This window comes from Euprymna scolopes, chromosome 11 (genome assembly GCF_053919585.1).
Source record: "Euprymna scolopes isolate OS-2025 chromosome 11, ASM5391958v1, whole genome shotgun sequence".
NCBI classification, from domain to species: domain Eukaryota; kingdom Metazoa; phylum Mollusca; class Cephalopoda; order Sepiida; family Sepiolidae; genus Euprymna; species Euprymna scolopes.
This window is the reverse complement of record NC_136492.1, coordinates 59,979,686-59,993,713: the sequence shown is the minus strand read 5'-3', so window position 1 is coordinate 59,993,713 and position 14,028 is coordinate 59,979,686. Positions and strand designations below refer to the sequence as shown.

At 34.5% G+C, this 14,028-nt stretch overlaps 2 protein-coding genes across 7 annotated transcripts in view; both read right to left on the bottom strand.

Moving 5' to 3' along the window:
- The window catches only part of LOC145287869 (glutamate receptor ionotropic, NMDA 1-like), a 540,534-nt gene extending 538,635 nt beyond the window's left edge, over nt 1–1,899 (bottom strand). The window contains exon 1 of one of the 6 annotated variants that reach the window (XM_080135767.1): nt 1,386–1,899. The gene's annotated coding sequence lies outside the window, so the exon portion shown is untranslated. The remainder of the gene's footprint in view (nt 1–1,385) is intronic. The other 5 variants (XM_080135762.1, XM_080135766.1, XM_080135761.1 and 2 more) reach the window with 5 other exon arrangements.
- The window catches only part of LOC145288141 (uncharacterized), a 111,924-nt gene that overhangs the window by 80,021 nt on the left and 17,875 nt on the right, over nt 1–14,028 (bottom strand). The gene's annotated exons all lie outside the window — the stretch shown is intronic.

The following is a 14,028-nucleotide window of genomic DNA, read 5'->3' as shown; positions in this document are numbered from 1 at the left end:
TATATATATATATATATATATATATATATGCTCTCTCTCTATATATATATATATGCTCTCTCTCTCTCTCTCTCTCTCTATATATATATATATATATATATATATATATATATAGAGAGAGAGAGAGAGAGAGAGAAATATATATATTGAAAGAGAGAGAGAGAGAGAGAGAGAGAGAGAGAGAGAGAAATATATATATTGAATGAGAGAGAGAGAGAGAGTGAGAGAGAGAGAAGGATGGACAGAGAGAGGAGAGATGGATAAATAAAGTGTGTTGAATGCCTACACAAATGCAATTATATTTCAATCGCTGACTGAACGACCTGATGAGACCAGGAATCGAAACATCATTGCGTTTGCTAAAACTACGCGTGTGCGTGTGTCTATCCATCTGTACGTTTTCTTCTGTTTTTGAAATGTATAAACTAAACAGCGTAACCAGAGAGTCGAGTGCTTCCATGAAGGGTCGTCGTTACAATTGTATACAATTAATACGTCGTGTCCACACATATGTAATAGGAAGTCGTTTAAAAGCCTTTCATTTGGTTGAGGAAATTTACAGATTTATTTTTAAAAGGGGGGCGGGAATAAAACGAAAAATCACATTATGACGTGGTGACACTATTGTCAGCGTACACGAACAGTTATTTCAGAATATTGACCGATTTTCAACCAAAAATTTAAAAAATAAATACGCGCTCCACTCCACCGCTCCACAAAACTGAGACAATTTTGTATTTAACATTTGATGATGATGATTCGATGATTTTAGCAAGTGCGTTCTGTTTCTCTTGTAATTGCAAATTGCACGCGCACTCTCACATAGAAGAAGAAGAAGAAGAAGAAGAAGAAGAAGAAGAAGAAGAAGAAGAAGAAGAAGAAGAAAGAGTGAGTGCGCCATGCAACAACTGGCAATTTAACAATAATATTATATGTACACCAAAATCGACTCGATTTATCCAAAGGATTGTGACAAGTCTTTAAAACAAGAAAAAGGGTGGGGGGACCAGTGGGGGGTACCGAAAAAAATCTGGGTTGGGGGTCTTTCTTCGAAATAAAAACATTTAATCTAAACTGATTTGAAATAAACACAAAAAATAAATAAAAGTAATAATAAAAATAAACAAGATTCATCATACTAATTTCATTTTCATATTAGAAAAAAAAAAATAATAATGCAAAGATATATTAATATTTTGTAATGAAAAAATAAACTCCCGTCAAAAAACACGGATCATTTTTTTTTACCGCAATCATTCTATAAATTTAAAAATAAATAAAAAGTATAATAAAATACACACTCATAATAGCAAGTTAAAATAACAAGAAGACACCGTCTTGTTGTAATAAATTAATAATACTAATAATAACAAATAACAATTTACCTTTTCATAGTAGCCAAATGAGCGTATGGGCTTCGTTTTTGTTAAAAGATTTTTTAAAAAGCGCGTTGTTTTTTTTTTTTTTTTCAAAAGCGCGTCTTTTTATTTAAGTGGTAAATTCCGTGTTTAGTGGCGACGACGACATCTCTAAAAAATTAAACTAAATGCACACAAGTAGCAGCAATAATGGTTTTGTGGCAGGTACCGTGACTCCTGCTACACCATCGCAATCATGGTCGTCGACATCAGCATCATCAGCATCATCTTCCTTCTCCTCTTGCGATCACCCTTTTTCTTTCTGCTGTTGTTGTTGCTGCGATGGTGGTGGTTCTTTCTCCTCTTCTATTTTTCCAGTTCACCAGTATGGAACGCAGAGAGAGAGAGAGAGAGAGAGAGAGAGAGAGAGAGAGAGAGAGAGAGAGAGAGAGAGAGAGAGAGAGATTGGAAGAGGGATTGAGGAGAGGGAGGAGTGGTGGTGTGGTGGTGTGGTGCTGCCTACGGATGCAAAACAAGTTGTAGGGAAAGAGGGAAGCGAGTGCACTCTCTCTTTATATCCACGGTAGCTGGTTTTGCGAAGAAGAAGAAGAAGAAGAAGAAGAAGAAGAAGAAGAAGAAGAAGAAGAAGAAGGGTCGTTTCAAGTGGTTATCGATTTAGAATGAAGGAAGAACAAACGCGTCTTTACAGACACACGCACACAAATACACAGGCACGTGTGCGCATACACACACACACGCACACACACACACACACACACACACGCGCGCGCGCACATGAACAGACCGAGTTTACATTAACTTCCTGTTTTTTTGTTACTTAGACCAGGCAATAATATTTATCAATCTAAACCCTAATATACGTCAAAAATCAGATAACTGCAAAAAATAAATTTTAAGAGAGAAAAAAAGATTATAAGAATAAAACCACCAATCAACTTTTCCAACTTTCTCTCTCTCTCTCTCTCTCTCTCTCTCTCTCTCTCTCTCTCTCTTGCTTTCTTTCTTTAAATCACTTAGCAAAATTCTAGCAACCCGTTCCCTCTACATAAACATTGCTTACCAGTTATAACATCCCAAACATCAACCCCTCAGTCCCACGAACACACATTGCAAAATAGTTATTTCACGAGTTGAATAGGATAGCGGCCCTGATGAGCCTAAGGTGGCATGGACCGAAACCTCAACTCGTCGATGTACCCCCCCCCCAAAAAAAAAAAATCTCGCACATATTTGCACCAGCTCTATTAATAACCTCTTTAGCATCGAGCACTATCAGAACGAATATACACCGACTTATTACCCAGTAATAAGCTTCGCTTATCCTACTCTACCGTACCCTCTATAATAAAGACCAATGTGTATTTATTTGCATATAAACAAATATATACATGTCCTTTAACGTTAGTGTGTAAAAACTGCCAGAAAAAAATCATTTCAATTAGTTAGGAAAGCGAGAAAACATATAGCAAGTCAGACAACCGCCGCTGTTTAAAATAAATTGGGAAAGAAATCATTCACTCGATTTGCACCAGGACACGTTTTCTTTTTTCCTCTCCTTTTTTCTTTCTGTACCGATAGATACGTTTTTTTTTTTTTTTTTTTTTGTCTTTTTCTTGTTTTGACTTTCCAATTTGAGACATTTTCTGCATTCTTTTTTAACTTCTTTTTTTTAACTTCATCGATTGAGGTGCTATTTTATACTTATATTAATAAAAGTGCGAACCCGAGTGAAGTATAATTTTTGCTACCATTTTTGACGAAAGGTATAACCATGGCCTACTATAATAATATGTATAGTAGGCCATGGTATAACACACACACACACACACACACACACACACACACACACCACACACTCTCAAGGAGAGGAGAACCTTTTTCCACCACGAGGTGAGCTCTAAGGACTTCTTCCACCAGCCGGTGAGTCTTATTGAACTGTCTCCATTGTACTATGTTGTGTTGTTCTTTAAATGTTTGTCAGTGTACAATAAATGTGTAAATGTAATTGGGCTATTGTGTTTTATTTGTATTTTTCTGCTTAGTTTAAACTAACAAATTTTTATAAATGTTTATTTTTGAAATATTGTTAATTTCAATGTATACTGTTTTCATTTAACGGGGTGAGACTGTTATGATAAAAACTGAATCACTGTTAATTTGGAGTAAAGCTTAATGTAGCTATTTTATAAGGGCAGAGCATGGATAGTAAAAAACTTTCTTGAAATTCCAAGACTTACATTTTTTCCTTTTTTATAAGTTTGGTTTATTTCATCCTGGATCTCTTCATTAATGATATACCAACCATTATCAATGGACCAGAGGTCATCTCGTCAGCGTCAGACAAGGCCAAACTATTTGCAAAGAACTTTGCAGCTAATTCTACCCTATGCAACGAAAGCCATCAACTCCCCATATTTCCTCCTATAACACAGAACAAGCTGGGTAGCATACAAATATCCGTGCATGAGGTCGCCAAGCTAATAAAGAACCTAGATTCCAGTAAAGCAACTGGCCCTGATGGCATCCCAATTATAGTGTTAAAAAAGCTTCAAACAGAACTTGCTCCCATACTTACGAAACTATTTAAGCGCTGCCTTAAGGAGAAGTGCTTTCCGATTCCCTGGAAGACCTCTTCAGTTTGCCCTATATTTAAGAATTCAGGTGATAAGTCATCTCCCTCTCAATACAGACCTATAAGTCTCCTGTGTGTTATGAGTAAGTTGCTGGAATCCATATTAAATAGAGAAATAGTCAACCACCTCAGCAGGAATAACCATCTTAGTGACACACAATATGGTTTCCGCTCTGCAAGATCTACCGCAGATGTGCTGACAGTTATATCCCACAGGATAAGTGAATCTCTTGACAAAGGCTTTCTTTCTAGGGCAATTGCTCTTGACATATCAAAGGCCTTTGACAAGGTATGGCATAAGGGTCTACTTCACAAGATTTCCAGCTACGGTATAATGGGAAATGTTTTCTCAATCATTAAATCATTTCTCTCCGATAGGCTCATAAGAGTAGTGGTCGATGGACAAAAATCGGAGGCCTGCAATATAAATGCTGGAGTCCCCCAGGGGTCAATCCTGGGCCCAACTCTCTTCCTGATCTACATCAATGACCTCCCTAAACACATACTTAAATCATTCGTTGACATCTATGCTGATGACACAACCATCTACGGCAACACATCAAAAGCTGAAAATGACAAAGTTCTCTCTGATTCTCTCTCCTCTGATCTCGAGCGCGTGGTTCAGTGGGGGAAGATGTGGCTGGTTACCTTTAATGCATCCAAAACCAAACTCCTATCCTTACATCATCAATGCTCTGATCCCCATCTGGCATCAATTGTGATGGATGGCTCTCGTCTGGGTGAGGCTCCGTGTTTTGACAAGCTTCTGGGTTTGACCTTTACTCCTGATCTGAAATGGAACACGTACATCAAGTCTGTTGCCAAGGTCGCTGGAAAGATGGTGGGATCCTTCTACCGCTCCAGAAGATATCTCACTACTGATGCAATTCTCTATCTATATAAAAGCCAAGTACGTCCAAGGATGGAATACTGTTGCCATATCTGGGCAGGAGCTGCTAAAAACACCCTATCCTGCCTTGACAGAGTACAAAATAGACTTCGTGGCTTAGTGGGGGATGCCCTTTTCTCTACCCTGCAACCTCTCTCCCACAGAAGAGACGTTGCGAGCCTGTCCTTGTTTTATCGTTATTTCCATGGCAGATGCTCGTCTGAACTCCAAGATTTGTTTCTGAGAAAGTTTGCACAGAACAAAATCTTTCAATTTGTGTATCCATTCTTTTGCGAGTTGTTATCCTCATCTTCATTGTTATCCTCATCACGTTCCGGCCAACTCATCCTCTGGCCATCTTCAGGTGATTAACCGTGACGAGATAAGAATGCCGAGTCTTGTAACCAGATTCGCAGTAATTACATAGTTGTTGTCTCACCACGTTTCGACCAACTAATACTCCGGCCTGCTTGAGCAAGATTGAAACCGTTATATCTCCAGACAATGCTCATCTCGAACTGAGAGACTCAACACCTCTATCCACTGCACCACAGGTCCAGAATGATAACATGGTGAAACATCGTTATTTCCATGGCAGATGCTCGTCTGAACTCCAATCTCTGGTCCCCCCTCGCCAATCTTTCACGAGAAACACCCGTCTAGCTGAATCCACTGTGAAAAATTTCCCCCACTCTTTGTTTGTGCCTAAATCAAAACGCGGATTCCATGAACAAAGCTTCTTTCTTAGAACTGCACGCCTGTGGAACTCTGTTCCGTCTGCCTGCTTCCCTCCGGACTACAATTTGGATGTCTTCAAGTCCAATGTTAACAAATTCCTAATGAACCGCCCCCTTAAGTAAACACTTCAGCAAATCTCCTCACTAACTTAATGTACTTGCAATAACCCTTATCCCTGAGTGGCTTCCGGGCCTTGATAAGTGGTGATCACTGTGTAAAAAAACAAAAAACAAAATGGCAATTTTATGTTTTATGTTTTCATAAAAATTTCCTTATTCCCACCAATTCGTCAGATGTGATTTCCATCCGGTATTATCAACAAAGAGTTAATTTTGTACATGATAAACCTGGTGCGTTCATTTGGGGAAAAGAAATTCCATTCCCACGTTGCTACAGGTCGGTCATCTTCCTTCCGGCCATATATATATATATATATATATATATATATATATATATATATGTGTGTGTGTGTGTGTGTGTGTGTGTGTGTGTACCAGAATTTAAAATTTTAAATCTTAAAATGAACACACAAATATCAATACTCATATTTACAAGATAATCATATTCAGATAAAAAAAAAATGTTCAATATATAAGATAGAGCATCAGTATATTAAAGGAATTAAAATATTTGCAAATTATGATTTACAACATTTATTGTGCGCAAAAAGGATAAAGATAATTATTTCCTTATTCCATGGAGTTTCAAAAATTGGTACTTTTCTTCAGAGGAAAAACAGTTAGCAAAAGAACTATTATATATAGATTAGCTATAATTTTGCTGGTTTTAAAGTGTTCGTATTCTCATACAATGGTTATTTTCATAGGGATTAGCACTGAACGATCCCAAGTTTTCTAAGAGATGGTTTTTAAGGTATTATCAATAATTGATACATTTTGAAAATTTGGAGGTAAAAGGATCGTGAAGTGATTTTAAGCTGATTATATTTGAATTTTTCTTGCGCTTACAGTGTGAAATTAACTCATTTTTTGCGCTGATAATATTCTATTAATCTACATGTTTGGAATGTTCAATCACCCTATCAGTTTTTATGTGCATGGCCCAAAGAAGTTTGACATTGTCTTTTTCCTGTACCATTTCTGGTACCACTTCTCATTGACGTTGCATATATTTCAGTGTACAACCTGAGCGACTTCGTCATGTCTCCAGTTTTTTATATTAATGTTGAGCTAACATATTTTATAGGGCATTCTTACCTTTCATTACATAATCCGTGCATTGGTCATTTTGCAAGTTTGTTGATGTAGTATTTGATGGCCCCCAAAAGACCCTGACATATACAAACTATGTGTGGCTACTAACCAGTTTTCTCAGCCTACCGTTCATTCGCCTCTCACTCGAAGAATCATGTGAATCGAAAACGTTTGTGATATCTATAGAACATATAACCTTTTAGTTTTTACACAAAAAATGAGAAATGTTCTAGGTGAGAATTGCCTGAAGATAGCAGATTCAATCCTATCCAAAGCCAGCCAGAAGCTTACTTGGCCAAAACATGGTGAGACAACAACAACTATGGATGGCAGTAATTGCTGAGGATGCAGTTAGGAGATTCGGAGTTCCTATCGCGTTGCAGTTACCACCTGACGAAGGTCAGAGGAATAGTTGGCCGAAACGTCGTGAAACAACAACTAAGATGAGGATGATAGTCTGCAATAAATAAAATAATAAATAACTAGCAGGACCCGTGGAAATTCCACGGTAGTTAAAATCTTTTAAAACACATCAGTAAGAAATTCCTTGATTGAGATTGTCGGACTGACTTCCTCATCTTGGTTGTTATAGACACAGCATTTCGGCCGTTTTGACCTCCGGCCTTCATCAGGTGTTTTGTATCGAACTGAGGAGCCGTTTGTTAGGAGTCTCGAACCCAACCCTTTATTATTATTACGGGGGTACCGTGTTCGGACTCCAGCTAGGCTCTGGGACATAGTTGCTTATTCTGTTTTGAATGTTACTTTTCACTGCCTTCGTTCAGGATTGAACTCAGCACCTTTGGGTAACTGTAAACTTTGATACAACGTCTAGGACCACTCGGCCATATGTCACTAGGACACAAAACACCTGATGAAGGCCGGAGGGCAAAACGGCCGAAACGTTGTGACTATGACAATCAAGACGAGGAAGTCAGTCCGACAATCTCAATAAATGAAACACCTCATCTTAAAAATACAGACAATTACAATGTGGCAATTGAAGCGAAAACCTTATTAGGTATTAAATGCTAAAACATTTTAATACAGCTGGCTAATTGGCTATAAAGTAAAAGTTATTCCGAACTTTGATTTAACATTTTAATAAAAAAAAAAGAAAAAAAGCTTAACATTGTCTTGTATCTTTTTTTTATACTAAGAAAAATGTAAGCATCACGCTGAAATAACAAAAAATGCCATTCTTAATAAGGGGAGAGGGTTTGACTATTCTAAACCTTCACCTAAATAACGATTTAATGAAAAACATGTTTAAAATGTTCTTGTATCTTTTTTATAATTTTTGTTAAATAAGAAAAATCAATAAACTTTGATAGCACTAGTGTAAGAATCATGCTGAAAGCCATTCTTAATATGGGGAGGGGGGTTAACTATTCTGAAACTTCACCTAACAATGTAAAAAAAAATAAGGGAAAAATATATGTATGAACAATAAATATTTCTTCAGTAATATATAATATACTGAAAATCTTTAAATAAGGAATAAATATTTATTTAAACCATAATTATTGAAACAAAGTATTTTACTGCATAAAAAAAAAACGGTTATGGGGAGAAGGGTTAACTATTTTGAACCTTCACCTAAATAGCGATTTAATGAAAATAAAATTAATGGTCTTGTATCTTTTTTTTATAATTTGTTTTAAAATAAGAAAGAAAAAAAACTTTGATACCGCTATTGTAAGAATCATGCTGAAAGCCATTCTTAATATGGGGAGAAGGTGTTAACTATTCTGAAACTTCACCTAACAATGTAATAAAAATAATGGAAAAATATATGAATGAACAATAAATATTTCTTCAGTTAAATAAAATATACTGAAAATCTTTAAATAGGAAATAAATATTTCTTTAAATAAATTAAGTCATAAGTAATGAAACAAAGTGTTTTATTTCATATTAAAAAAAAAATTGTTGTGTCCATTTTTTATAGTATTTAAATATACATGCCCTGTCGGTGGGCATTAGAAGATGATGACTGCCTGTAAAAGAAGCAAAATAAAACGAACAAAACATAAGTAATAACTATGTAAACAACGTGAAGCTGTATAAATGTTACAAAATTACTCGATTCGACATTAAATAACACGAAAAAGGATTGATATGCCGTAAAACAAAAACAAAACAGAACAAGACGTAAAATATGTTTAGTACTCTGTGTTACTCAGTGTATTTGCGAATGGTGACTTTGGTGATTTATTTAATAAAGTCATTCTTGACTTTTGTAACATTTATTTCTAAACATATTTTTTGTTATGTAAGGCTCACTCAAAAGTAAATAAAAATAATAAAAAAGATAAAGTGGCACAGTAAAAAAAAACGAACTCGTAACGTTAAATGTAAAAAGTATATTTATTACTGAATAAAATAGAATAAGCGTTCCGTATTACACTACAATAATAAACAGAAGACATCGTTAAAAATGTAAGTAAAATACTATACTATTTAAACTGTGGAACGATACCTTCTATGCATAATTGTCTTTAAATTAATCCGGAACCATAAATAGACAGTTTATACATATCTTTTTTGTTCGGGAAGTCTTGGGAAATAAAAGGCTTTAATAATTTTTAACTAATAAAGATTGAACAATAAAGGGAGATAATTCACATTAATTAATGTTTGCGATGATGATGACGCGTTTCATTAATTAATGTTTGCGATGATGATGACGTGACACCGTACGGACAAGCATATTAATATATAGATACTCATCTCAATAATGAATTCCAATTAAAAAATATATATAAAAAATGAGAATAAACAAAAAATCAGAAAAATAAGGTGTAATTAAACAGGAACTAACAATGTCTCTCTCCACACACACACACACACACACACACACACACACACACACACACACACACACACATATATATATATATATATATATATATAATCAAGAAGTAAAAATCAAGTTTACAAGCCAAAATAATATTTCCTTTTTGAATATCCTGTCAAACAATAAATTCTTGTAAATTATGATTTACAATCTTAAATTGAGTTCTTTATATATATATATATATATATATATATATATATATATATATATATATTTATATATATATATATATATATATATATATATATATATATATATATATTAGGTCTCCACTAATCAAGCCAGAGATGTCTCGTGTTATGGGATTCAAATAGTTCGACTGGTATTAATCGTAACACCCTGCACTGAAGATTCCCGAAAGGATGAAACCCTAGTGTCTGTAGGTATTTAATTATTATAATAAAAACTAATCATATATATATATATATATATATATATATATATATATATATATATATATATATACACACACGCACGAGGTGCCTTAAATAAGTTTCCAGACTTTTTCCGTATGGGCACTTTTATTGATAATAACACACATGAAACTCTCGTCTCCCTAGAAATAATCTTTTCTGGCTGCAATGCACTTGTTGTATGGTTCCAACAACTTCTGGAAGACCCCATGGAAGTCATCTTATGTGAGTATGTCAATGACTCTTGTCACAGCTTCTTTCATCTCCTCAATTGTCTCAAAACTACAGCCTCTAAAGTTTTCCTTGAGCTTAGGGAAGAAGCCAAAGATACAGGGAGAAAGGACTATAGAGAGGAGGAGGAGGAACTGTCTTGATGCCCATCTTGGTCAAATAGTCTGTGACAAGGATGGAGCACCATTGGGACAAACTTTGCACAAATCTTTCACATCTTCAATTCATTGTGAATAATTGTGTGTACAGTTTTCACACTGACATCAAACTGTGCACTTATTATCTCTATAGAAACACGACAGCCCTTATCCAAATTCTTTATTTGGCCAATCAACTCTGGTGTTCTGACTTCCTTACTCCTCCTACACCTCTCATCATCCCTCACAGACTCCCTGCCTTTCTTGAGTATCTCATATCACTCAAAAGCTGATGCGCTGTCCATGCAAGATAGTCCAAAAGCAGTCTGAAGCATTTAATAAGTTTCTGTAGCATTTTTTCCAAGTTGAAAACGGTATTTTATTGCATATCGTTCTTCTAAAGTGTCCTAACGTCCAGATTGCATTTTGGAAATTCATCATCTGTGACAATCAGGCTTAGTAGGGTGTATTCCAAATCCTGCCGTAGCTGTTCATTTGAACTTAAAATCATAAAAATTGATCAGTCATCTCATAAGATGTATAGCAATAACATACCGAATTTTCAAGATATATATATATATATATATATATATATATATATATATATATATATATATATATATATATATATTAAAAAGTTTGACTCATGTTCATGGAACCTACTTCTAAAATTTCAAATTGGCGGAGTAGTTTGGTAGAGTCTGCAATGGTCAACTCTTTAAACTTTGATTTCTTGGCAGCTAAATTTTTGCCTCAAAACTGATTAAAAGGCTTGCTGCATGTCTGAATACCATTTATGTAAAATTTCAAATGTTTAGACCCAAAATTGGTTGAATAGTTTGCTAGATACCACAAATGGGCAAACCTGTTAAACTTTGACCCCTTGGAAGGCAAATTTTCGCTCAGAAACCGATTTAAAAGCTTGGCCTATGTCTGAATACATTTATTTATGTAAAATTTCAAATGATTAGATCAAAAATGGCTGAGTAATTTGGTAGAGATCAACTTTTTTTAAGTTTTGACCGTAATTTTGACCCTGTAACATTGATTGTTTTCGGCTCAAATGAAATTAAAAAGTATGTCCAAGTAACGTACATCTAAAATATAAAGTGTTTAGACCCAAAATTATCAGAGGAGTTTGGTATAGTTTTCAAAGGTCAAATCGTGGAACTTTGACCTCTTGACAGCCAAATTTCGGGCCAAAAACTAATTAAAAAGATTTTTCCAATCTCAATAGCACTTATGTCAAATCTTGAGTCTGCAGACTGAAAATTGACAGACTTGTTTGGTAGGGAAATGCACACACACAGACAAACACACACACACACACATACACACACGGATAATTTCATTAATATATATATATATATATATATATATATATATATATTTCATGTTTTGTGCTTACAGTTCTCATCTTTCTTAAGTATTGTTTTTTTGCCGTCTCTGACGAGCAAGACGATAGACTAAAGAAATGTTTTCAGTGATTAGCTGTGAAACGTGTGTAAGACAGTAAATAAATAAACAAAAAATATGATTGTGGGCTGATTTTTTGCTTTGGTCATTTGAATGCAATAAAGAAGTATATATATATATATATATATATATATATATATATATATATATATATATATATATATATATATATATACAGTGATGATCATATTTATTGGCACGGTAAAATAAAAGTTAAATTTTGTCTAATAAATTCTAAAAAAGGGATTAAATTAAAGAAAATAACAAAGTATATTATGTATTTTTAACTGGCCTTTCCGATGCAGCAATCGGATTTTAGAAAAAATAAATAACAAAGGAACAACAAACATAATTGCAAAAATCCCTTGTTCAAAATTATTGGCACGGCTTTGTTTTTCTTTTAGTATCAGTATAATATCAATCAATTTCCGGTTTACGTGCTTTCTGAACTTTTTTATAGCCATATTATGCTTGTTTAACGCTAATTCAGTGAATAATTTTTTTCAGATAATTTTTAGACAGCGATTTATTTAAACTATTATAAGTGACTAAATTATAATTTTCAATCGCCATGGTTAAAACTAAGGAACACAGCGAAGACGTCAGGAAGCTTGTTGTAGCATGCCATACCAATGGGGAGGGCTATGATAAGATTTCAAAGAAGCTAAACCTTCCCAAATCCACTGTTAGAGCCATAATAAACAAGTTCAAATCGCAAGGCCACGTTATGAGTTTAGAGGATAGAGGGAGAAAAAGGATTCTTTCCCCAAGAGATGAACGGAAAATTGTTCGACAAGTAAAACAAAACCCAAGGATCTCTGTTGGGGATATTGTTGATGAACAGAGCACCTCTGGAGTGAATGGATCTCGACATACAGTTGGTAGAGTTTTGAAGAGAGCTGGTTTAAAAGCATGTCGTCCGAGAAAGACTCCCTTATTGAAGCCTATGCACCTGAAAGCAAGGCTAGCCTTTGCAAAACGTCATATTGATAAAGATGTTGCATTCTGGAAACGTGTTCTATGAACTGACGAAACGAAAATAGAGTTATTTGGCCATAATAAAGTGTCTTATATTTACAGAAAATCTGGCGAAGCTTTCCTGCCTAAGAACACCATACCCACAGTGAAGCACGGTGGAGGCAGTTTGATGTTTTGGGGATCCTTTGCTGCCTCTGGACCAGGGCGACTTGTTAAGGTCACAGGTAGCATAAAAAAGGAAGATTATGTTAAAATATTGGATGAAAACCTGAAAGACTCTGCTAAAGAGCTCTCACTTGGTCGTCGTTGGTGGTTCATGCAAGATAATGACCCAAAGCATTCGGCTAAACTGACTAAGAAATGGCTTGAGGACAATCATATTAATGTTTTGGAGTGGCCATCACAAAGCCCAGACCTTAATCCAATTGAAAATTTATGGAGAACATTAAAATTGAGGGTAATGCAAAGGAAGCCTAAGAATCTTATTCAATTGGAGGATTATTGTCAGGAAGAGTGGGCTAAAATTACTACTGAAGAGTGCAACAACTTGGTTGTAAACTATGAAAAGCGACTGAGGAAGGTAATCAAGGCCAAAGGCTATACAATTGATTATTAAATAAATCGTGCCAATAATTTTGAACAAGGGTTTTTTGCAATTATGTTTGTTGTTCCTTTGTTATTTATTTTTTCTAAAATCCGATTGCTGCATCGGAAAGGCCAGTTAAAAATACATAATATACTTTGTTATTTTCTTTAATTTAATCCCTTTTTTAGAATTTATTAGACAAAATTTAACTTTTATTTTACCGTGCCAATAAATATGATCATCACTGTATATATAAATACACTATAAATATATATATATATATATATATATATATACTAGCCATATATATATATATATATATATATATATATATATATATATACTAGCCGTGCAGCCCAGCTTTGCTCGGGCCCTATGTACTGTTAATAATTTTATATGCATATATATATATATATATATATATATATATATATATATATATATATATATATATATATATATATAAATTTTGTACTCATGTCCAGGTAACCTACA